An 18,526-nucleotide genomic window follows, 5' to 3' on the forward strand; every position below is an offset into this window, starting at 1 on the left:
TCCCCCTTTCACCCATCTTCCCACTTGCAGTTATAATCCTCTGCCTGGGACCTCTATATTAATTGCCACAGACCTGAACAGAAGTTGACTGCTTCCTGGAAGGTTATCTCTCTCTTTTTTTTTTTTTTCCCAATGGGAGGTGTGTGTGAGATGAAGCCTCAAGCAATAAAGATCACGTTTTTTTCAGGAAAAGAGGAAGGGGGACAAGGCACAGTCAGGAGGCACCCCCTCAGTGGTGTGCAGGCACTAGGGTTCAGCAGCATTTTTGACTCCACTCTGGTTGCTTTTAGGAGGTTTCTGGACTGTGGCCACGGGGACATGGGCAGGCAAAGGGCTGAGTGACTGAAGACAAGGATTCTTTTCTGTCCCTTGGACCTGTTTCCTGAGAGGCTGGGCTTGGTTGCTCTAAGCGCCCCTTGAGTCGAGTCTTCAGAATCCAATGTCTTTTCTTGAACTGATGGCGTCTTTAGCCCAGAATCCGGGGAATCAACCATCAGTGCGGCTTCCATGACCTCGGGCAGCCCAGGTGGTTTCCTGGAGCAGCTGCCTCCCGGCCACTGCGGCAGGCAGTGGCGCTCAGGGTCCGGCCAAGCCGTCTCCTCCCCTGAGAAGCAAACACACTGGGCCCAAGAGCCCAGAGAGCCCTCGCGGGATATGCACAAACACAACAGAGGGCGCAGAACCCACCAGCGCCGTGGCCTGGAATATCAATGTATGGGCTGGCTCCAGACCGCCAAGTTCGTTTAAAAATGTCTCTGGCAGGGTGTCACTGGCAGACTTTAGGGGTCTCGGTTTGCTTTCTATTTGAAATCACCGCATCACACAAACCGTGTTTACTTGTAAGGGGAGGGGGCGGGGACCCAACCCACCGCTGGCTCACATTCTTTGATCTCACATTCTAGACCTGAGCTGATGTGTGTCAGCGCGACATGGGGCGGGGGGAGGGTTCTCTTCGGATGTTTCATTCGCCATCTGCACGTCACTCCCAAACTTTTCCTCCCTGCGCTCGGGGAGTCAGGTTGACGCGCCCTGGATGCGGGGCTTGAGTCGCAGGGCTGGGCGCGCTCCCGCGAAGCCGGAGCCGCAGAGGCTCCGGGGCTGGACTCGGGTTTCTCAGGTACAAGTTGGGTGCCAGGCGCGGGGCTGGGGGCGGAGGGGAGCGGCGGGTGGGTGTCTGGCTCCGGGTTCCCGCACCTCTGCACGTTCCCGCCTGGCTGCGCGGGCGGCGGCCGGGGCTAGGCGAAGGGAGTCCGGGCCGGCGGAGGCTTCGCGCAGCCTCACTCTCCGCGGCGCTCCCGGCGTGGTGGTGGTGGTGGTGGCGGCGGCGGCGGCCCAGGCAGACAATGAACTTGCGAGTGAGCCGAGCCGAGGCAGGTTTTGGCCCGGTGCTCCTCGGCCCAGTTTCCTCGAGGCTACCTCGGTCCCCAGAGCGGGGCGTCCCCTCGCCCCCGCGGGTCCTGGCAGTGTTACTGGAGCTCCAAGCTCCGGGGACCCATCGGGAAGGGCTGGCCGGCAGCGGCGCCGGGGCTCACACGCCCCCTCCCTGGCTCGAGAGAATGCTGCCGGAGCTCAGGGACCGGGGATCTAGCGCTGGGTGGTGGCGCTGCGGGCAGCCGGAGGCCTGCGGGGGCGCACGCCGCAGGGCACACACAGGTCGGCTGACCGGAAAAATGGTCCCAGGAACCGGCGCCCCCTCACCGCTTGTCTTTGGAAGCTGCAGGCTGAAGACGGACGGACAGACAGACCAGTGCCTTCACCTAGTGAGCGCGTGCTGGGTGGTGGTGGTTGGGGCAAGGGGGACGGGAATTCCCCCGCCATGCGCTCCGCTCGGTCGCGCACTTTGGGGAAGTTTCCAGGCGCGGGCCGAGGCTGGTAGGTGGGCATCGTCACTCTCTCCCCGACTCTGGCTTGGAGCCACCTCCCAACCCCAGGCTCCAGTTTCCTGACCGCTCTGGGCGGAGGAGGCGTGCGAGGGGAAGGGGTGTGTGTAGGGGGGTCCTAGGTGGCGGTGACGCCTAAGGCGATCCGGTACTGGGGGGTGGGGACCGCGGAGGCGGGCCTGGGAGGAGACGGGGGTGCGGCCGGGCCTCCAGCGGCCTGAACTTTTGCTTCCCGCTCCCTCCCCTTTCCTCTCCGCCTTTCACCCGCTCCCTGCACCCTGCCGCCGTTCCGGAGGCAGCGAGACCCGGGAGTTGCCGGCGCTTCCCGGCGGCAGTGCGGCGTCCCTGGGCACGGTGAGCCGAGCGTGGCAGGTCTGAGTGGCGCGGCGGGGCAGCGGGGAGCCGTGGTGGCAGCGGCCCCTGTGCGGGGGAGACTCTGGCAATCGTGATGGAGCGCGAGTCTGTGGGGTTGTGTGTGCGGGTGGAGAGGACGCGGTGGCTGTGGGAGGATAGGGGGCAGGTCGTGGCGCAATTGGTCCCCTTGGAGCCCTCTGAGAGCCCCCTGGTGTCTCGGGATGGAGGCGCCCGGTGCAAGGGAGCCTGGCCTTTGGGGGAATGAATGAAGAGCTGTGGAAGCGCTTTCGACTTCTTCAGGCGAACGGATTGGCCAGCGTGCGTGCGTGTGTGTTTAGGATTCGAAGCCGCCTGGGTTCTGGGCGGGGCTGCTTGACCGTCCCGTCGTGGTCCTGGTGCCCAGTTGCCCGTCCGGCCCGCGGCCTGGGTCGGCCCGTGCGGTTGGAGTGGCCAGCCAGTGTTGACACTGGAAGATGCGGGCTCAGTTGCCAGCTGCTGGTGGCTGGACGTCCGCACCTCGTGTAGGGAGGTTCGAGAAGGAGGCGGCAAGGCTGGGGCTGAGACCTGTTCCCTGGACTCCCATCTTTTCATTCCCTGGGGCCTTTCCCCCGTATTCACGTTGGTTGAGTTAATGGCACGGGATTTTGGGAATGAAGTTGTATCTCCAGGAAGCCCCAGAACACCCCGCGAAGGTGGCACAGCATTCCGTGAGGCTGAGCAGAAGGGCTCGCTTTGGTTCCCGCTCCCTGGCTGTGACCCCCTCCCCCTTCCTGCTCTTCATCAGCTGTGGTCCCCTGAGGGCAGACACCACTCTGAGGGGCCCAGGAGGAAACAGGCCTGGCGATTTGCCTGAAGTTTCTTTAGGACCCTTCCACACCATTCTCTATCCCCAACTGTCCGACTAGCCCCCACCCCACCCCCCACGTTGGAAAATCAAGAACTCTCCTTTCCAGAATGTGGCACTTAACTAATTTTACAAACTGTATGTACGTTGAATCAGGATGTCATGATGGATACACAGTACAGATTATAGATGATTTTGTTTTAGACAGCATGGGAATAAAAATGCTTTTTAAATTAGGTAGTTTTTTCTTCTTTTTAATCAGGTAAGTTTTTCTAATAGTCCTGAAAGATTGGCAGGAAAATGTTCTTCTTGCCTCCTAGACGGGGAGACTGAGTCAGCGAGGCGAAGTGGCTGCTGGCAGCCTTCCTCCCGGTGCCTCCTTGAGCAGAAGTGGAGCTGCTGGTCAGGTCGTCTCTCCGGGGTCCAGCTCCTCAGGGGCACCATCTAAGGCTTTCCACAGGACATCCAGTCATGTCTCTGTGTCTTTTCTCTCCTGGCATTGCAGGACTGCAGCAGGCTGGCTGGTGGGTGAAGTGAGCAGGGTTCATTCATCCAGGATATTGGGGGGCTGGCAGGCAGGACTGCCCACAGTGGATCATCACACACGGTACCCTGCTTTTCTTTGGCCGTTAGACCTTGTGATTCCTGAACCAGTGTCTTGGCTGAGCGTCCTAGCACTGTCTCTGTGGCCTGTTGTGTGAGGGCCTGCTGCTGTTTCTGCAGCCTTCTCAGCCTCTGTTGCTGTTGCCCCCCCCCCCCGGGGCCCTGAGAGACCAGGCATTGGTAGGGTTTTCCACCTGCCTGAAAGCAATCAGAGGGATCCCTGCACCTGGAAGCGGGGCTGTCTGCAGGAAAGGTGGGAGAGGTTGGGAAGTGGACTCTGCTTACTTGGTGTTTGGAGAAGAGCAGAAAAGAAACTGGGAGCTAAGCAGTGGGCCCCAGGAGCCCCAGGCCCGTTGAACCAGCACTGCCAGAAGCTTTGGTTTAGGGCGGGTTTGGGATTAGATTGTGGCTACCTCGCCTGACGGGCAGTTGCCTTGGCCAGCTCAGGAAGAGGGGGAGAGGAGGCTGGGGCTGTCCTGAAGCAAGTGCTCCCATGACCCTCCCGTAAAAGGAAGCCTCGACTCAGTTCCAGCCAGTTGAGGACAACACAGACTAGACGGGTCTCATTAATTTTCAGGGGAATGCTCAAGCCTAGGTATTTAAGTGTGGGCTTAACTTCTAGAATGTGAGTAGAAAGGGTTAGGTGAGTGCCAGGAGGTCTGAAGCTTGACATCCAGCCCTGTGTTTGTTTGCTGGGAAGGGTGTCCCACCGCCCAAGAGATGTGACACATGACAGGGCATAGATCACACTCTCCCCAGGGCTGAGAAACTAAGAAATGACGGATGCCCATCCTGCCTGTGGCCATGTGCCAGGCTCCTTCACATTTTTGTGGGTCATGTATTCATTCAATCACTTTTTGATGAATTCCCAACATGTGGAAAGTGACATTGTGTGTAAAGTTTGTCATATGATTTTATTTATAAAATAGATCCCGTAGCTGAGCATCTGGGGGGAGATGCGGTGATAAGACAGATAGGGCCGGCCCTCGCAGGCGGGGAGCAGGCAGGAATGCCTGGGCTGGACCAATGTGAACCATAAGCAGTGTGAGGAGCTAGCTGGGAAGGGAAGCAGCTAGAGAGGGCTGGGTCATGGGGGTCCTCATCTCCTTTTACAGATGTGGAGACTGAGGCTTGGAGCAGGGGCCATGATTTGCCCGAGTTCACACAGCCAGTAAGTTGATGATCGGCCCAGGCCTCTGACCCGCAGCTCCCAGGACAGCTCCTTCATCCATCCATCCCACCAGGCTGGGCCGGCGCCTCTGGGAAACTCCCAGGTGAATGGACATCCGCTGTGGTCGGCTGCAGTTCTGCATCTGTGGTCCGCAGTTCTGCTTCTGCGGTCTGCGCACTTGGACCCTGCCCCTCCCTCGTGCCTCACGAGGCCCAGGAGTTCACAGATGCCACTTGGAACCCATTGGTAGGACAGAGGAGTCTCCTTTGATTCTAAGGGCAGAAAAAAATTTAAAAGTAGCTACTGGCCCCGGAGGGTCATTTATGAGCAGTCGGGTCAGCGCCCACCCCTTTAAACAGCATGTGAGTTAGAAGGGACGCTTTTAGTCACTGGTGACAATAATGCACCCTGTCTTCCCTTCCCCTCTGTGGTTGGGATGCTCGGGAGTGATATTGACTTACTTCCTCTCTGTTCCTGTTCTGTGAATCGCTAGATTGTGTTCTCACTTAGCTGACCAGGTATTGGGAGAGGGACCGTTCTGACGCACACAATGTATTTCTTTATTGTCCTCAAGAGCTAGGGTCTAATTTCCTTCCTGAGACGCCCCTCCCTTACATAGAGCCCCGGACAAGATGGTTGACGTGTAGACCCGTGTTTTCACAGCATGGAACGAAGCGTCAACGTGGCCTTTATCTAGTAAGTGTATCCAGTTTCGTTCTCCAGGAAGGAAAGGAGAAGTTTTGTGTTGTTTTGGGCCAATATAGAATTTTTTTTTTTTTTAAAGTCAGGGAGTTGGGAAGGAAGACATTTGATCACAACAGCTGTTTGCTGGGTTCCTGCTGGCTCCCAGCTGGCCCTGTGCCAGGCAGGTCAAACAGGTGTCTCCCTTTGTCTCGGAGGGCGGGAGGCGCTTTGAGATTGCAAGGACTCAGCTTTTAGTCCTCTGGAGGCGTAGGAGGGCGGATGAAGGAACGAGAGCCGAGCTGGAGGAAGGAGTGAAGTGGGTGGGGGTGGGGGTGTAGACTGACAGTCTCCTCTTCAGAAGGGAGGGCGGGTGTGACCCCGCAATGGAAGCTGGGGGATGTGGCAGCCGCCAGCACGATCTCGGTCGGTGCTGATTTAGAAAGGGACGTGGAGGAAACTCAGGCAGCATCTCTCAGCATCAGCAGCTCTGTGTGGCAGGGATGTGTGCCGGCCCAGGTGCAGGCCCAGGGCCAGGTGCACGGGGCAGAGTCAGCACTCAGCTGGAGGCAGTGCTCAGATGAGTGGGCGAGGCAGAACCTGAACTAGTCAGAGTTACATAATGCGGCTGACAGGAGGCTCTGGGCCTGGGGACGGTGTCGCAGGAGCCTGGCAGGAGTGGTCTCAGACAGCTGCACACCCTGGCCTTGGAGCTGGGGTCCTGAGCATGAGTTAACACCTGCTGCGTGCTTGGAGCGGTGCCTGGCATACAGTAAGTGTTCAATAAACGTTGGTTCTTTCTTTAATACTTACAGCCAGGGGTGGGAGGGGTGTGCCTCTGAACTCCCTGAGACTGCATGTGCAGTTTTTATGTGCAAGTGTATATTTTGGTGGGAAGAGCATGAATTCTGGCAGATTCTACCTCAGAGGGTTTCTCGGACACCCCATAAAGCCAGGAGCCTCAGGGCACCTTGGATTCTAGTCGGTGTCCTTGGGCTGGTTGGTTCACTTCTCTAGGCTGATTCTTCATCGGTGCAGAGAGGGGGCTGGGGACCCAGCTGCGCTCCGAGACCCTGACCTTGTGGACGAGCGAAGTGGCAGTTCATCTGTGCTCCCACTCGAGGCCATTAGCAGGCGGCAGACCGGCAGCGCTCGCTGGAAATGTCCTGGGGTAGCTTTGGAATGTCACGTATTGAGCCGCACTTGAAGCTTGAAAGAGCCCCGAGCAGGCGTGCAGGGGCTGCTGCTGGGCATGCTGTCCCGGCACCTATTTTAGGTTTCTAGAACTCATCCTGGTCCAGGCCTTCGGCTCTGAAGGAAGCAGGGCTGGCAGGTCCTCAAAAGCAGAGGTGTCATTATAATGGAAACTTGGCTGCTTTCCAGAATTGTGTTTGTGATGAAAATATTGAAACAGGCAGCCTCGTCACCCCGGTGCCTGGAAAATACCCCGGTATGGGCAAATAATTAGATACAGGCCGGGCACAGTTACTTTGTCATATGGTATGTTGGGACTTGGAGGCTTCACATTTTCTCTTGAAATGGAATATACGCCCGCAGGTCCCTTCTGCTCCCTGTGGTCAAAACGATAATGGTGTGGCCTCTGAGAGGGAGGAAGGGCCATGAGAGGGGGTGGTTCCAGCCCTCCCTGGGCAGCCCTGGATCTCGGGAAAGTTCTACCCTGCTCTGCTCTGCCCTGGTAAGCAGCTGTGCCAAGGGCCTGGGCTTGTGGCTTTGCGAGGAGGTTGGAAACTGCATTCCAGGGTCTAAGAGGTCTCTGAGGGGGTACTGGTCACTCACCCCTCATCGAAAGCGGTCTGGTAGCTCTGTCGGACCCTTCCTGACACCTGTTAGCTCACTCACGCTGCTGGAAGTAAGTGCAGCCAGCACCTTCAGGGTTCTCGTCAGACAGATGTTTGCTGCCCAGCTCGCAGCTGTTCTTGTATCCTGGGTGTTGAATCCTCCTTGCAGGCCAACATCGGGGACAAGGGAGTGTGGACACCAGGCTGACCTGGCTTTGAGCCCCTCATGTGCTTCTTTGTCCCATTACTGTGACCTTGGGCAAGAGACTTAATTTCTTTGCGTCTCGGTTTCCTTATTGGTAAAAGGTGGGTGATAATTCCCACCTTTTGTAGTATGGTTTGAGTATTATAAATAGCACAATTTAGGGTTCAGAGGGGCTCCTCAAATTGAACCCCTCTTTCCTGGCTGAGTTCTGAACTTATGGAGGGAGAAAGAGGATGGGTGGGGATAACCGTATGGTGTCTGCTCCCCACCGAAGCTAATGTTGGAGCACGTGACTGACCTGGTGGGCGGGCACTGTAGTCCTGAGCTGAGAGCTGGGTGGTCACAGGCAGCATGGGACAGCTGAAGCCTCTCCCGGGGCAGCCCCTTCCTGCCCCCCCCCCCAGCCTCTTCCTCCCCGGCAGCCTGCAGGGTGTCATGCCAACTCTGGAATGGCAGGTCCCCAGCCCACACTCCTGGGATGGTGCAGACACCACCAGGTGTAGACCCTGAAGTGTTATACAGGTGGAGCTCTCCACGCCAAAGGAGCCCTCAGGCGTGGGCAGGAACAGTCCCCCCGAGAGTGACTATAAAGTCTGAGGCCAGGGCCCGGCCCATGGTGTGTGTGGAGGGGGTGTTGATAGATGGCCCCTTTTAAGGTATGCAGTTGATAAAGACAACTGGGCATTGAGGTTAGACAGCGAGGCTTATCGACTATGTGTTATCTGCAGAGCACGGGAGCGATGAGCCAAATGGATGTGAGGATTAACCATGGACATCAAAGCTACATCCCGTCCAAGTGTTACCTTCCTCCTCTGAGCGTCTGTAGTTAGTTCTACTCTGCTGAGCTCAGCCTTGAACCCATCCTACTTTATAAGCTTGTTCTGCTTTCCCCGGTGTGGCCTGCTCCTGCTGACCCGGTGAGCCTCAAAGGGGAGGCTGGGCCCGCGCATAGTCCTGGGAGCCGGCCGTTTGTTGATTTTAATGCATCAAGTGGACAGGGTTCTTTCAAAGCCCCGTTTCTCCTGGAGAGAGGGTGTTACGGACTTCCTGTGGGCTTCTGAGTCTGCGCCCAGAAGGCAGAAAAGAGTCTCCCGTTTGGCAGCACGGTACAGGAGAGTCACTGCTTGTCACTTAGTTTCCAGAGGACTCAAGAGCGTCCTGGAACAACCTTGGGTTTTCTGACGTTAGGTTTTTGGACTATTTTAAAAGGTGGTAACCACAGTTTTTTTCGTGTGTCTTGAGCATCTCGGGAAGAATAGGATGGACCTTTGGTTGGTGTTTCAGGAAATCAAGCAGGAACCATCTACTCGGGCAGGAACGGGGGGCCCTCAGTGTGTCTTCGAGCAGGTGTAATAGCTTGTCCTGATGGCTCCTTGCGTCTTTGTTTGGAATGTCAATATTTGCATTTAAAATCGAAAGTACGTCCTGGCATGTATTTATAGGGGCCATAATTTCCAAGCCAAAAATCAGATTATTGGTCTACAGAGGATCATTTCTTCTGATTTGTGAACCTGTTTATACGAAGAGCCTTCCAAATGCCCACACAGGCCCATCCTCGCTTTGTGCACGGAAGGGAGAGCCAACTTTACAAGAAAGCAGGGTTGCCCCAGGGAATGTGGGCCAAGCGGTTCTATCTCCCAGCATACATGTCTCGTCGGGCAGCCGCGGCCGGAGGGCAGAGTTTTGGCAGAGGCCCCCTGGGACTGTCTGTCCCCTCTGTCCTCAGTTTCCTGGACATCCAGGTGGGGGACTGGCCGCAGCTGGCCCCGCCCTGCGCGTGGTAAGCAGACGCTGAATTTCGGAAGTGCTCTTCCCTTAGGAAGATGTTGAGGAGAAGGGGGGACTGGTGTCCTTTTGGTGGCCTGGCGTGGGGAACAGGAAGTTCTTGTTTCTGGTTCAAGGTTAAATTCCGAGGGCGTTTGAAGGATGTCTTCCTTCATCAGATTCTTGAGAGCTGGTTAGCTTTCAAATTTTCTTAAGAACAGACCAGACTTCTCAGACACTAGCCGGTGGCAGAATGTCACCACTAATCTGGCCTCCGTCTCTGCTCTGGAGTGAGAGCTGCACCCCAGAGAGGCAGTGCAGTGGAGTAGGGGGTGGTCCAAGGGCAGAGAAGTGGGAGCTGGCTCTGACCCCCACACTGCCTCTGGCTGTCACGGAACTTACCCTGTGGGGGCCCATCCTTTGACCCATCAGCGAACTTTCCTTACCCGAGAGAAACATTGGCCGGGCTTAGAAAGGGTGCCTTCTTACTAAGCACCCTCTTCCTGGGTGCCAGGGTGTGGTTCTTGAACTGTGGGAAACTCCCGATCGCCTCTTCTGTGGTCATCTTCAGCCGGACCTGCAATGATGTGACCCTTCTGATTCTTCATCACAGTTCTTAATAAGATCGTATGTCCCAGAGAGGCCCGTCTCACCCCACCAGTGCACCGTTTTGAAAGTCAGAGGAAAGAGCAGCTCTTGGGACATGCCGCACTTGCCCGAGGAAGTCACCAGTGAACGAGGGGGGTGAACGGAGGGATCAGCCTGACATTTGTCTCGTCCTGATTTGAAAAGCTGTTTGTGTCCACTCTGTCGCAGTTTCTATGAGAACTTTAATAGGAATGGACGTACAAAAGAGGAGCAGGAGCTTAGCAAATGGGACCTCCTCGTCAGAAATATCTTCCAGGACCCCCCACCCCCACCCCCAAATAATTATTGGCTGGCGGCGACAGTTGCAAATCCTCAGACCCTTTGGATGGGATACAGTTTGGCTCAGAGAATAAAAATGATGTATTATAAAAAGTAGGTGAGAACTTGGTTGCCATTTGGGGGGAGGGTAGGAAGTAAATTTGGTTTTGGCTGTGAAAACTGAAACAAATCAATAGAGAAATGCAGCCCGCCCGCTTGTGAGTCCACCGCGGTTCTCCTTGGTGTATGGAAGACGGAGAAGCCTTGCCCTCCGAAAGTCAGCTTTGGGCCCCTGGGCCAGTTAGGAGGCCGCAGAATTGTTGAGGGAGGTGTGTGTGTGTGTGTGTGTGTGTGTGTGTGTGTGGTGTGTCTTTTACAAAGTTCTTGTGTGATTGATTTTTAAAAATCATGGAACAAACCCGTTCCCCATTTAGCCGATTCTCTTTTAGAGACAGCTTTATCGAGATAGAATGCACGGGCCAGACAATTTACCCATTGGAAGTATGCGGTTCACTGGCTTTTAGTCTGTTCACAGATGTGTATGACCAGTACCCCGTTCAATTTCGGAACATGTCATCATATCAGAAGAAAACCTGTGTCCATCAGCTCTTCCCCTCCCCCACGCCCCCATCCACCCCCTCCCCCTGCCCCCAGCAGTAAGCAGCTGGAAACCTACTTTCTTTTCTCTCTCTCTCTGTTTGGACTTCCTATATGCTTTCTATATGCTTTTTTGGAGGGTCTGGCTTCTATCACTCAGCGTGCTCTCACAGTCCATCCACGTTGTAATATATGTCAGCACTTCATTCTGTTTTATGGGCAGATGATATTGTTGTGTACGGACAGACCGCATTTTGTTTATCCATTTGTCCGTTGAGAGACGTTAGGGCTGTCTCTATCTTTTGCGTCTTGTGGACAGCGCTGCTGCAAACTGTCATTACGAGTTTTTGAGTGGACGCGTTACTGGGGTTATCTTTTATGAGATTTCTTGTCCCCCTTTGCTCTTATCGGAATTAATCAGACAAATTGCTCCACCAACTAAGACCCCTTTGCTCTTTTTTTTTTTTTTTTTAATTTTATTTATTCATTTTTTAGAGAGGAGAGGGAGAGACAGAGAGAGAGAGAGAGAGAGAGAGAGAGAGAGGAGAGACAGAGAGAGAGAGAAGGGAGGAGGAGCTGGAAGCATCAACTCCCATATGTGCCTTGACCAGGCAAGCCCAGGGTTTCGAACCGGCGACCTCAGCATTTCCAGGTCGATGCTTTATCCACTGCGCCACCACAGGTCAGGCAAGACCCCTTTGCTCTTGATAATAAGATGGATGGACTTTTTTTTACATGCTTTCCCTGGTCCTAGAGAAGGCTTGATTCTCAGGTGCGGTTCTGATGCCCCTCGGAGTTGTCTTCAGTTTAGAGCTTGGCGGGGCCTTCAGGAAAACACGCGGTCCAGTCCCACGTCACAGGTGGGCAAACGAGGCCACACGGAGTCAGGATTGAATTTGGCTTTTTGGGGTCAGGCCAGTTACTTGGAATGTTCTCACTGATAGGCTCCTTGTAAAACCTCAGCCCCCCTGTCCCGACGGGCTGGGGCCATAAACGAAGGCTGGTTGGTGGACAGACAGTGCCGGCCTTGCCGAGTCCACTGCTCTCCCCCACTCTGACCTGGCCCCGGCTCTAGAACACCTTGTCGTCGGCAAACACTGTAGCTGGTGGCGCCAACCCCTCTCGAGCTGTTTCCCTGCGGCCACGGGAGGCCAGCGCTTATCCGGGAATAATTAAATTAGGAACCAATTCAGAGAATGACATTTTATCTGATCTGGCCAAGCCCATAAACAAGGGAGAGACCATTCTGCAGGGGCTGGGGGTGCGTCCCAGGGTGGTGGTAGGCTGTGTTCCCAGACTAGCTTTCCAAGCCCTTGGTTCCAGGTACCAAAGGAGTTCTGGTGCCGTAGACGTGTTTTATGACTGGAATGTTCTCAGGGCTTAGGGAAGGGCATGTTCCAGGGAAGGGATCCTCTTGGATGTATTTCGCACGTGTTGTTACTGTTGACATCAAATGCACCTCTACAGCCGTAATAAAAAGTCAACTTTGCAGGAAGCTCGTTGGCTCTAAGTCCTGGTGCTGCATCAGGATCCCAGTGGTGCTTTTGAAAATAAATACACATACGCCCGTTCTACGTCAGTTCTCAGAGGGGTGGGCCCTGGACATCTGCATGTGTGCGTGCATGTGTGTGTGGGCGTGCATGGATATTCACATGTATACACACGTATGTCGAACTCTTTAGCTAAGTACCACTGATGGAACTTAGCAGGGATTAGACTCCCTCTTCTAAGGACTTCATAGTCGCTGTCACCACTTCCATGGCAAAGATGGGGGACAGGTGACCTGCAGAGTGACCAGTGATCTCAGGAAGCAGCCTCTTTTGTCCTCAGTCTGTGCTGGGACTTGGATGGTGACTCTGAGTTTCTTGACCATCACCCTGCAGCAACTGTGGGATAGTAGATCTGTTTCTCCACGAACAGACACACCCTCATCTCCATAGCCACGGGCCCAGGGGGTCTCCTTTGGCCCTCAGCTGGTTAGTGCAAGAATTACCTTCATTACATCTCTGTCACTGGAACCGCCTTTATCCCTTTAGGGCAGTAACTGTACATTATTCAAGGTTATAATCCCCAGGGAGAGCCCATGGGGAAAGATGACTGGATAGATGAATGGATGGATAGATGAATGGATGGAAGGAAGATGGGCAAGAATGGGCAAGAGTTGACTGGACAGTTGACAACATCAACCCACGGTGCAGGGACAAAGGTCTCACAGATCGTTTGGTTTGTTTTCCTGCCCTGCTCACCCTCCATTTGTAGCCGGGGAAACTGAGCCCTGTGGAGGTAATGACTTCCCCCCCATCCTTCAGTGTCATTGAGGAAGAACATTGGGAGCTGATCCTTCCACTGCCCCAACTTTTCTGACTCAGTCTGCATCTTCCTTAAGACTGACCCTCCAGTGACGGGGACTGCTCTGTGCTCGACACTGTCCTGGGAGCTGGGAGTCCAGCCATAACTAGGACAGGACCCCCGTGCTCAGAGCATCTATCCTCAAGTTCACAGATATCGGAGAACAAATGAGTGCCGAGCCACGGGGAGCACCTGACTGGGTGTTCGGGACGGACTTTCCACGGGGGTGACATCCAAGCTGACCGTTGAATGACAAGAAGGCACTGCTTCAGACGCTTGGGAAGAGTGTCGGAAGCAGAGGGAACAGCCAGTGCCAAGATCCCAAGAGGGGCCGGTGACGGGATGGGGTCCAGTTGGCATGGGAGAGCCAGTCGGGACAGTTGATGGCGCACTCGGGCGGACGTCCGTTCTTCTCTGTTCTGCCTCCTCCGGGCTGTCATCTGCAGCTCCGCCTACTTCCCTGTCTCGTCGCTGGGTGAGGGGCACTTGTCCGGTGCCGTACTCTGTGAGGCAGCAGGGCCCACGAGAAACTAAGGGGAGCCCATCCTCCTCATCCTCTCCCTGAGGTTTAGCTGGCGAGCAGAAGTTATTTTCAGCAAGCACGTGCTCAGAGGGGGGACGTCTTGGAGGTGGGGTGGCCCCTGGAAGCACACTCATCAAAGCAAGACAGGAATAGTGAAATCCCAAAGGTGAGCCTGCCATGAATAACTTGGATTGAGTGGCAGTTCTAGGCAGCCTGGTTCGGGGACCCTTTGGAGAGGGACTAGGGTGTAGCAGACTCCTGGGCTGGTGTGGCCCCTTCCTTGAGCGTGGCTTTCCTGCCCTGGCCTTGACCGAGTCCCAGCCCTTGCGTGGGACTTGACTTCCTCTCGAGCCCTCGAGGGGCAGGTTTCCCCCTCCCATTGCAGCCCCTGGTGTTTCTCTCCGGGAGAGCTTCCGCTCCTTGAGGAGCTGTGCCTTACAATCATCTCCCTCCTTCCTCGAGGGGTCCCCCAGGCGGCCCCTCCGCCCCAGGCCCTGCCATCGCCAGGTGTGGTGGTCTTCGCGGGGACAACTGATTCGGCACACGGGCCTCTAGGGCCCTCCGCCTCCTCAGGCCAGCGTGTACTGCCTGCAGTCAAGCCAGGCGAACAACGTGTTAATAACCACAGCCTCTGTTTCTTGGGAATCAACGCCCCAGGACCAACTGGTCAACCCAACCCATAGGATAGCCTCAACAGATTGTTTCTGTCAACTGTTTTCTGAACCTTTTCATCTCTCCGGTCCTTCCTGGACATCCTTAAGAAGTGTAACATGGCAGCATTTTCCTAATAAATGTTTATCAGTCGTGGCAGCAATATAATACGTCTTCATTTTATGTTAGGATTCATTTTTAAACAGTGGACCAAAACTAAATTTTCCTGTGCTTTAGTAAATGGAGAAATAAAAGAGAAACCGGTGGTTTTTTTTTGTTTTTATTTTTTCAGAATAGCTTGATTTAGAATCAGTCCAGATGCTCATTCAGCATCTTTTTCCAAATCCCCAAGGGGGCCATAATGACTGGAAACTGACTATATTGACACATTGGACACTTGCCAAGAGCCCCCTTAATCTTTTTGGCACTCTGAGATGTTGCCTTGTAATTTTATTTCAGCTTTTTAAAAAATTTTGAAGTGCTTTTTGATTCACCGGAAGCTGCAGAAACAGTTCAGAGTTGCAGCGCCCCCTTCAATTGGCTCCCCGCAATGGTGACATCGTCCATGGCCGTGGACTGTTCCCCAGGTCAGGAAATGGGTCCTGGTACCATCAGCTGAGCTACAGGCCGTATTCTGTCACACTCTCCTTTCATTCAGTCTAGGGATCTACAGCCCTCTGGAAGCATTCTAGAATTTCGTAAACTTCGGTGGTGGTGTTTATCTTTTAGATCGTTTTTGGATCCCTTCCCACGGGCGACAATTAAAATTCATTTCCATCGGGTCAGTCAATCCTGGAAGACCCACGGTCGATGCCTTTCCCCATGTTCCACGTGCCCTGTGCGGTGCATTGTGGGGCATCCGCCCTGGTGTGTGCGCAACATCGACGAACTTCTTCCCGGTGTGAGCAGTTCTTGAGGAGAAGGAACCATCGAGAACAGTTTGGCATAACAGAATGTAGGACCACCCTGGCCGGTTGGCTCAGTGGTAGAGCGTCGGCCTGGCGTGCAGAAGTCCCGGGTTCGATTCCCGGCCAGGGCACACAGGAGAAGCGCCCATCTGCTTCTCCACCCCTCCCCCTCTCCTTCCTCTCTGTCTCTCTCGTCCCCTCCCGCAGCTGAGGCTCCATTGGAGCAAAGATGGCCCGGGCGCTGGGGATGGCTCCTTGGCCTCTGCCCCAGGCGCTAGAGTGGCTCTGGTCACAACAGAGCGACGCCCAGGATGGGCAGAGCATCGCCCCCTGGTGGGCAGAGCGTCGCCCCTGGTGGGCGTGCCGGGTGGATCCCGGTCGGGCGCATGCGGGAGTCTGTCTGACTGTCTCTCCCCGTTTCCGGCTTCAGAAAAATACAGGAAAAAAAAGAAAAAAAGAAAAAAAGAATGTAGGATCGGGAATGGGGAAACAGGTTCTGTTTCAGCAACCCTTAAGATGGACGTGGTCCACACGCCCGTTTTACAGACGCGAAGAACTGAGGCGAGAGGTCTTGGCAGCTCAGGAGGGCTGGAGTTGGGACTTGCACCCAGGCCGTCCCGCCTGAGAGGTTGCTGGCTCTCACCTTGGAGGACTGCCCGTCCTTGGTTTGGGCCTGGACATCTCTGGCCCCCGTTCTCACTGACTGCTTTGTATTCTGGGCCCGCTCACTGGACTTCTCTTGAGTCTCTCTCCTCAAGGACCAGGGGCGCGGCTGAGAAGGTCTGTCCCTTCCATTCCTGAGCGCAGTGCGTTTTACTAGCGAAGACAGTGGTACCGGGAAAACCCTCCTAGAGCCTGGTGAAATTCCTGCCCCGTCTCTCTCGTGGGTAACTGCAGGTTGAGTAGATGTCTACCGCCTCTTCTTCCGGTTCGACGGGCTCCTCACTCCCAACAACTGAGTTATGCTCTGGTGTATTTTAGTGAAACCCCCTACAAACGGATGTTTAAAGATGGCACACTCCCCACACACAGCGTTGCTGTGTCTGAGCCCCCGACCTGCATTCAGCTCCGGGTCAGAGTTGGTGCTTGAGTAACCAGAAGGGGTGCCACGCCGCTCCCTGCCAGCTTCGTGGGCAGCATTGATTGTGAAGTGCCGCCGGAAGGAGGTGCGAGGGCATTGTCAGCGAGGACTTGATCGACTCTGCAGTCTCCATGACCCAGGGTTCCAATTAAGCTCGTTTGTACACGGTGTTTGAACTGCACGGTCTTAGGGACAGGCTGTAAAAACCAGCCGAGCAGGGCGCGCAGGGGAGGCTGAATTTTCTCTTCAGGTTGTGGGATGAACCCGACCCTTTTCGAAGGGAAAGATTTTCCCGTTTGAAGGGTCTGGAGGAGCGTGAGCGCACGGGAGGCGGCCAGACTCCTGGCACGGATGTGTAATTGCATTAACATGATGAATTAAAGGGCCCCATGGTTTTTGAAGCGTCAGGCAGAGCTGCATTAGAGAAGGTGCTGCTACAGATCAGAGAGGATGATAAATGCTCTCATGGAAAGTGCTTTTGCTAACCTCATTCCTGGTGCAGAATGGGAGAGTCTGATTCTGAAATGCTCCTGGAGGGGTCCCTGCCATTTTCTGAGCATTTGCTCTTTAGCTGTTACCTGCACCTGGCGTAAGGGAAGCTCCCTGGATGTGATTTCTCCTTTAACTCCTGATTAAGTCACGCCTTCGGCGTCTCCAGAACCAGCTATATAATTTGCAGAGCCTAGTGCAACGTGAAAATGTGAGCATGTATTAAAAAAAAAAAAGTTATTAAGAATTTCAAAACTAGCCTGACCAGGCGGTGGTGCAGTGGGTAGAGCATCGGACTGGGATGCCTCAGGACCCAGGTTCGAGACCCCGAGGTCGCCAGCTTGAGCGCGGGCTCATCTGGTTTGAGCAAAAGCTCACCAGCTTGGACCCAAGGTCGCTGTCTTGAGCAAGGGGTTACTCAGTCTGCTGAAGGTCGGCGGTCAAGGCACATATGAGAAAGCAATCAATAAACAACTAAGGTGACGCAATACGCAAAAGAAAAACTAATGATTGATGCTTCTCATCTCTCTCTGTTCCTGTCTGTTCATCCCTGTTTATCCCTCTGACTCTCTCTCTGTCCCTGTAAAATAAATAAATAAATAAATAAAAAATAAAAGCTAGGACAGCGAGAGCATTAAACCTTGTGCGGGCCCTTCTGAGCACCGAGCCCTGTAGCTCCTGGCCGCAGCCCCTGGGGCCGGCGCGGGGCATCTTTTCTGAGGCTTTCATGGCAACTCGTGTGAACGGGGGATTGTAAGTGGCCAGAAGGCAGGGCTGCAGCCCCGTCACCTTGGTGCTCTCTGAGAGGTCTGCTGGGGTGCCTGACCCCAGTCCCGCACTTAGGAGAGACCTGTTACGCTGAACTGGTTCACGGAGAGATTGTCCTGGTCTGTCGGTGTGATTTCCTGTGGCTTTTTTAGGTTCTACGCACCAGGAAGTCTGGGGAAAATCCTCCTCTGGGCTCTTTAGAGTGGGCAGGTACAAGGTTCAATGTCCGATAAGCGCAGTGCAGAGGAGAGGAGGGAGTCTAAATTTAAAACCTTTCTCTAGAGAGAGAGAGAGAGAGAGAGAGAGAGAGAGAGAGAGAGAGTGTGTGTGTGTATGGTGTGTAAACCCAAAGTCACAGTGACTTTTCACTGCAGAACAGGAGAGGCTGACAAACAGTGCTGACCCCGTCCCTGAGCATGGTCAACGTTGTCTCTCTCTGCGCCCCGTGTCTCAGTCCCTGGAGTGCCTCCCGTGTCCAGTGCTTGGGCGGCGTCCCCCCAGCTGAGTGGAAGGCCCCTGGAGAGAGTCCAGGATTTTAGGTCCCCTGTAGGTCACCCTAGTCACTTCCCAATCATGGAGAAAGCCAGTGTGCAGAATTGGGGGGCCTGGCATTGCACATCTTGGCGAGGAAGAACTCCGGCGCCCGGAGCCTCCTGTCTCTGGAGCTAAGGGGCTGCAGGGCCGGGCAGGCGGCCTGCTCTGCTTTGTGTCAGGTCTTCGTTCGCTCCCTGCGTGGTGCTCTGGGACCGGCACCCGCTGGGGGTGCCTTTCTTCTTCGAAGCCCGTGGAGAAGCGGAGAGCTGCCAACCAAAGAGGGGGAAGTTCAGCAGGACTTTGCAGGTTTTAAATCAGAACCAGGATCCTTGAATGAGGATTCAAGTTATTTTTGGTGGCGGTGGCGGTGGGGGTCGGTGGGGGAGTGCGGGGTAGACACCGCTCAGAACACAGGAGCA

General features: G+C 54.9%; 1 protein-coding gene across 16 annotated transcripts in view; it reads left to right on the forward strand.

Moving 5' to 3' along the window:
• The first annotated feature begins 964 nt into the window (after window positions 1–964).
• CHST15 (carbohydrate sulfotransferase 15) overlaps window positions 965–18,526 on the forward strand; it is a 79,210-nt gene continuing 61,648 nt past the window's right edge. For 4 of the 16 annotated variants that reach the window (XM_066355041.1, XM_066355031.1, XM_066355028.1 and 1 more), the window contains exon 1: window positions 965–1,117. The gene's annotated coding sequence lies outside the window, so the exon portion shown is untranslated. Of the gene's footprint in view, window positions 1,118–1,602; window positions 1,761–1,846; window positions 1,873–2,139; window positions 2,235–5,935; window positions 6,306–8,265; window positions 8,455–8,745; window positions 9,318–18,526 lie in introns of those variants that run through there. The other 12 variants (XM_066355040.1, XM_066355033.1, XM_066355029.1 and 9 more) reach the window with 10 other exon arrangements.

Source organism: Saccopteryx leptura, chromosome 13, assembly GCF_036850995.1.
Source record: "Saccopteryx leptura isolate mSacLep1 chromosome 13, mSacLep1_pri_phased_curated, whole genome shotgun sequence".
NCBI classification, from domain to species: domain Eukaryota; kingdom Metazoa; phylum Chordata; class Mammalia; order Chiroptera; family Emballonuridae; genus Saccopteryx; species Saccopteryx leptura.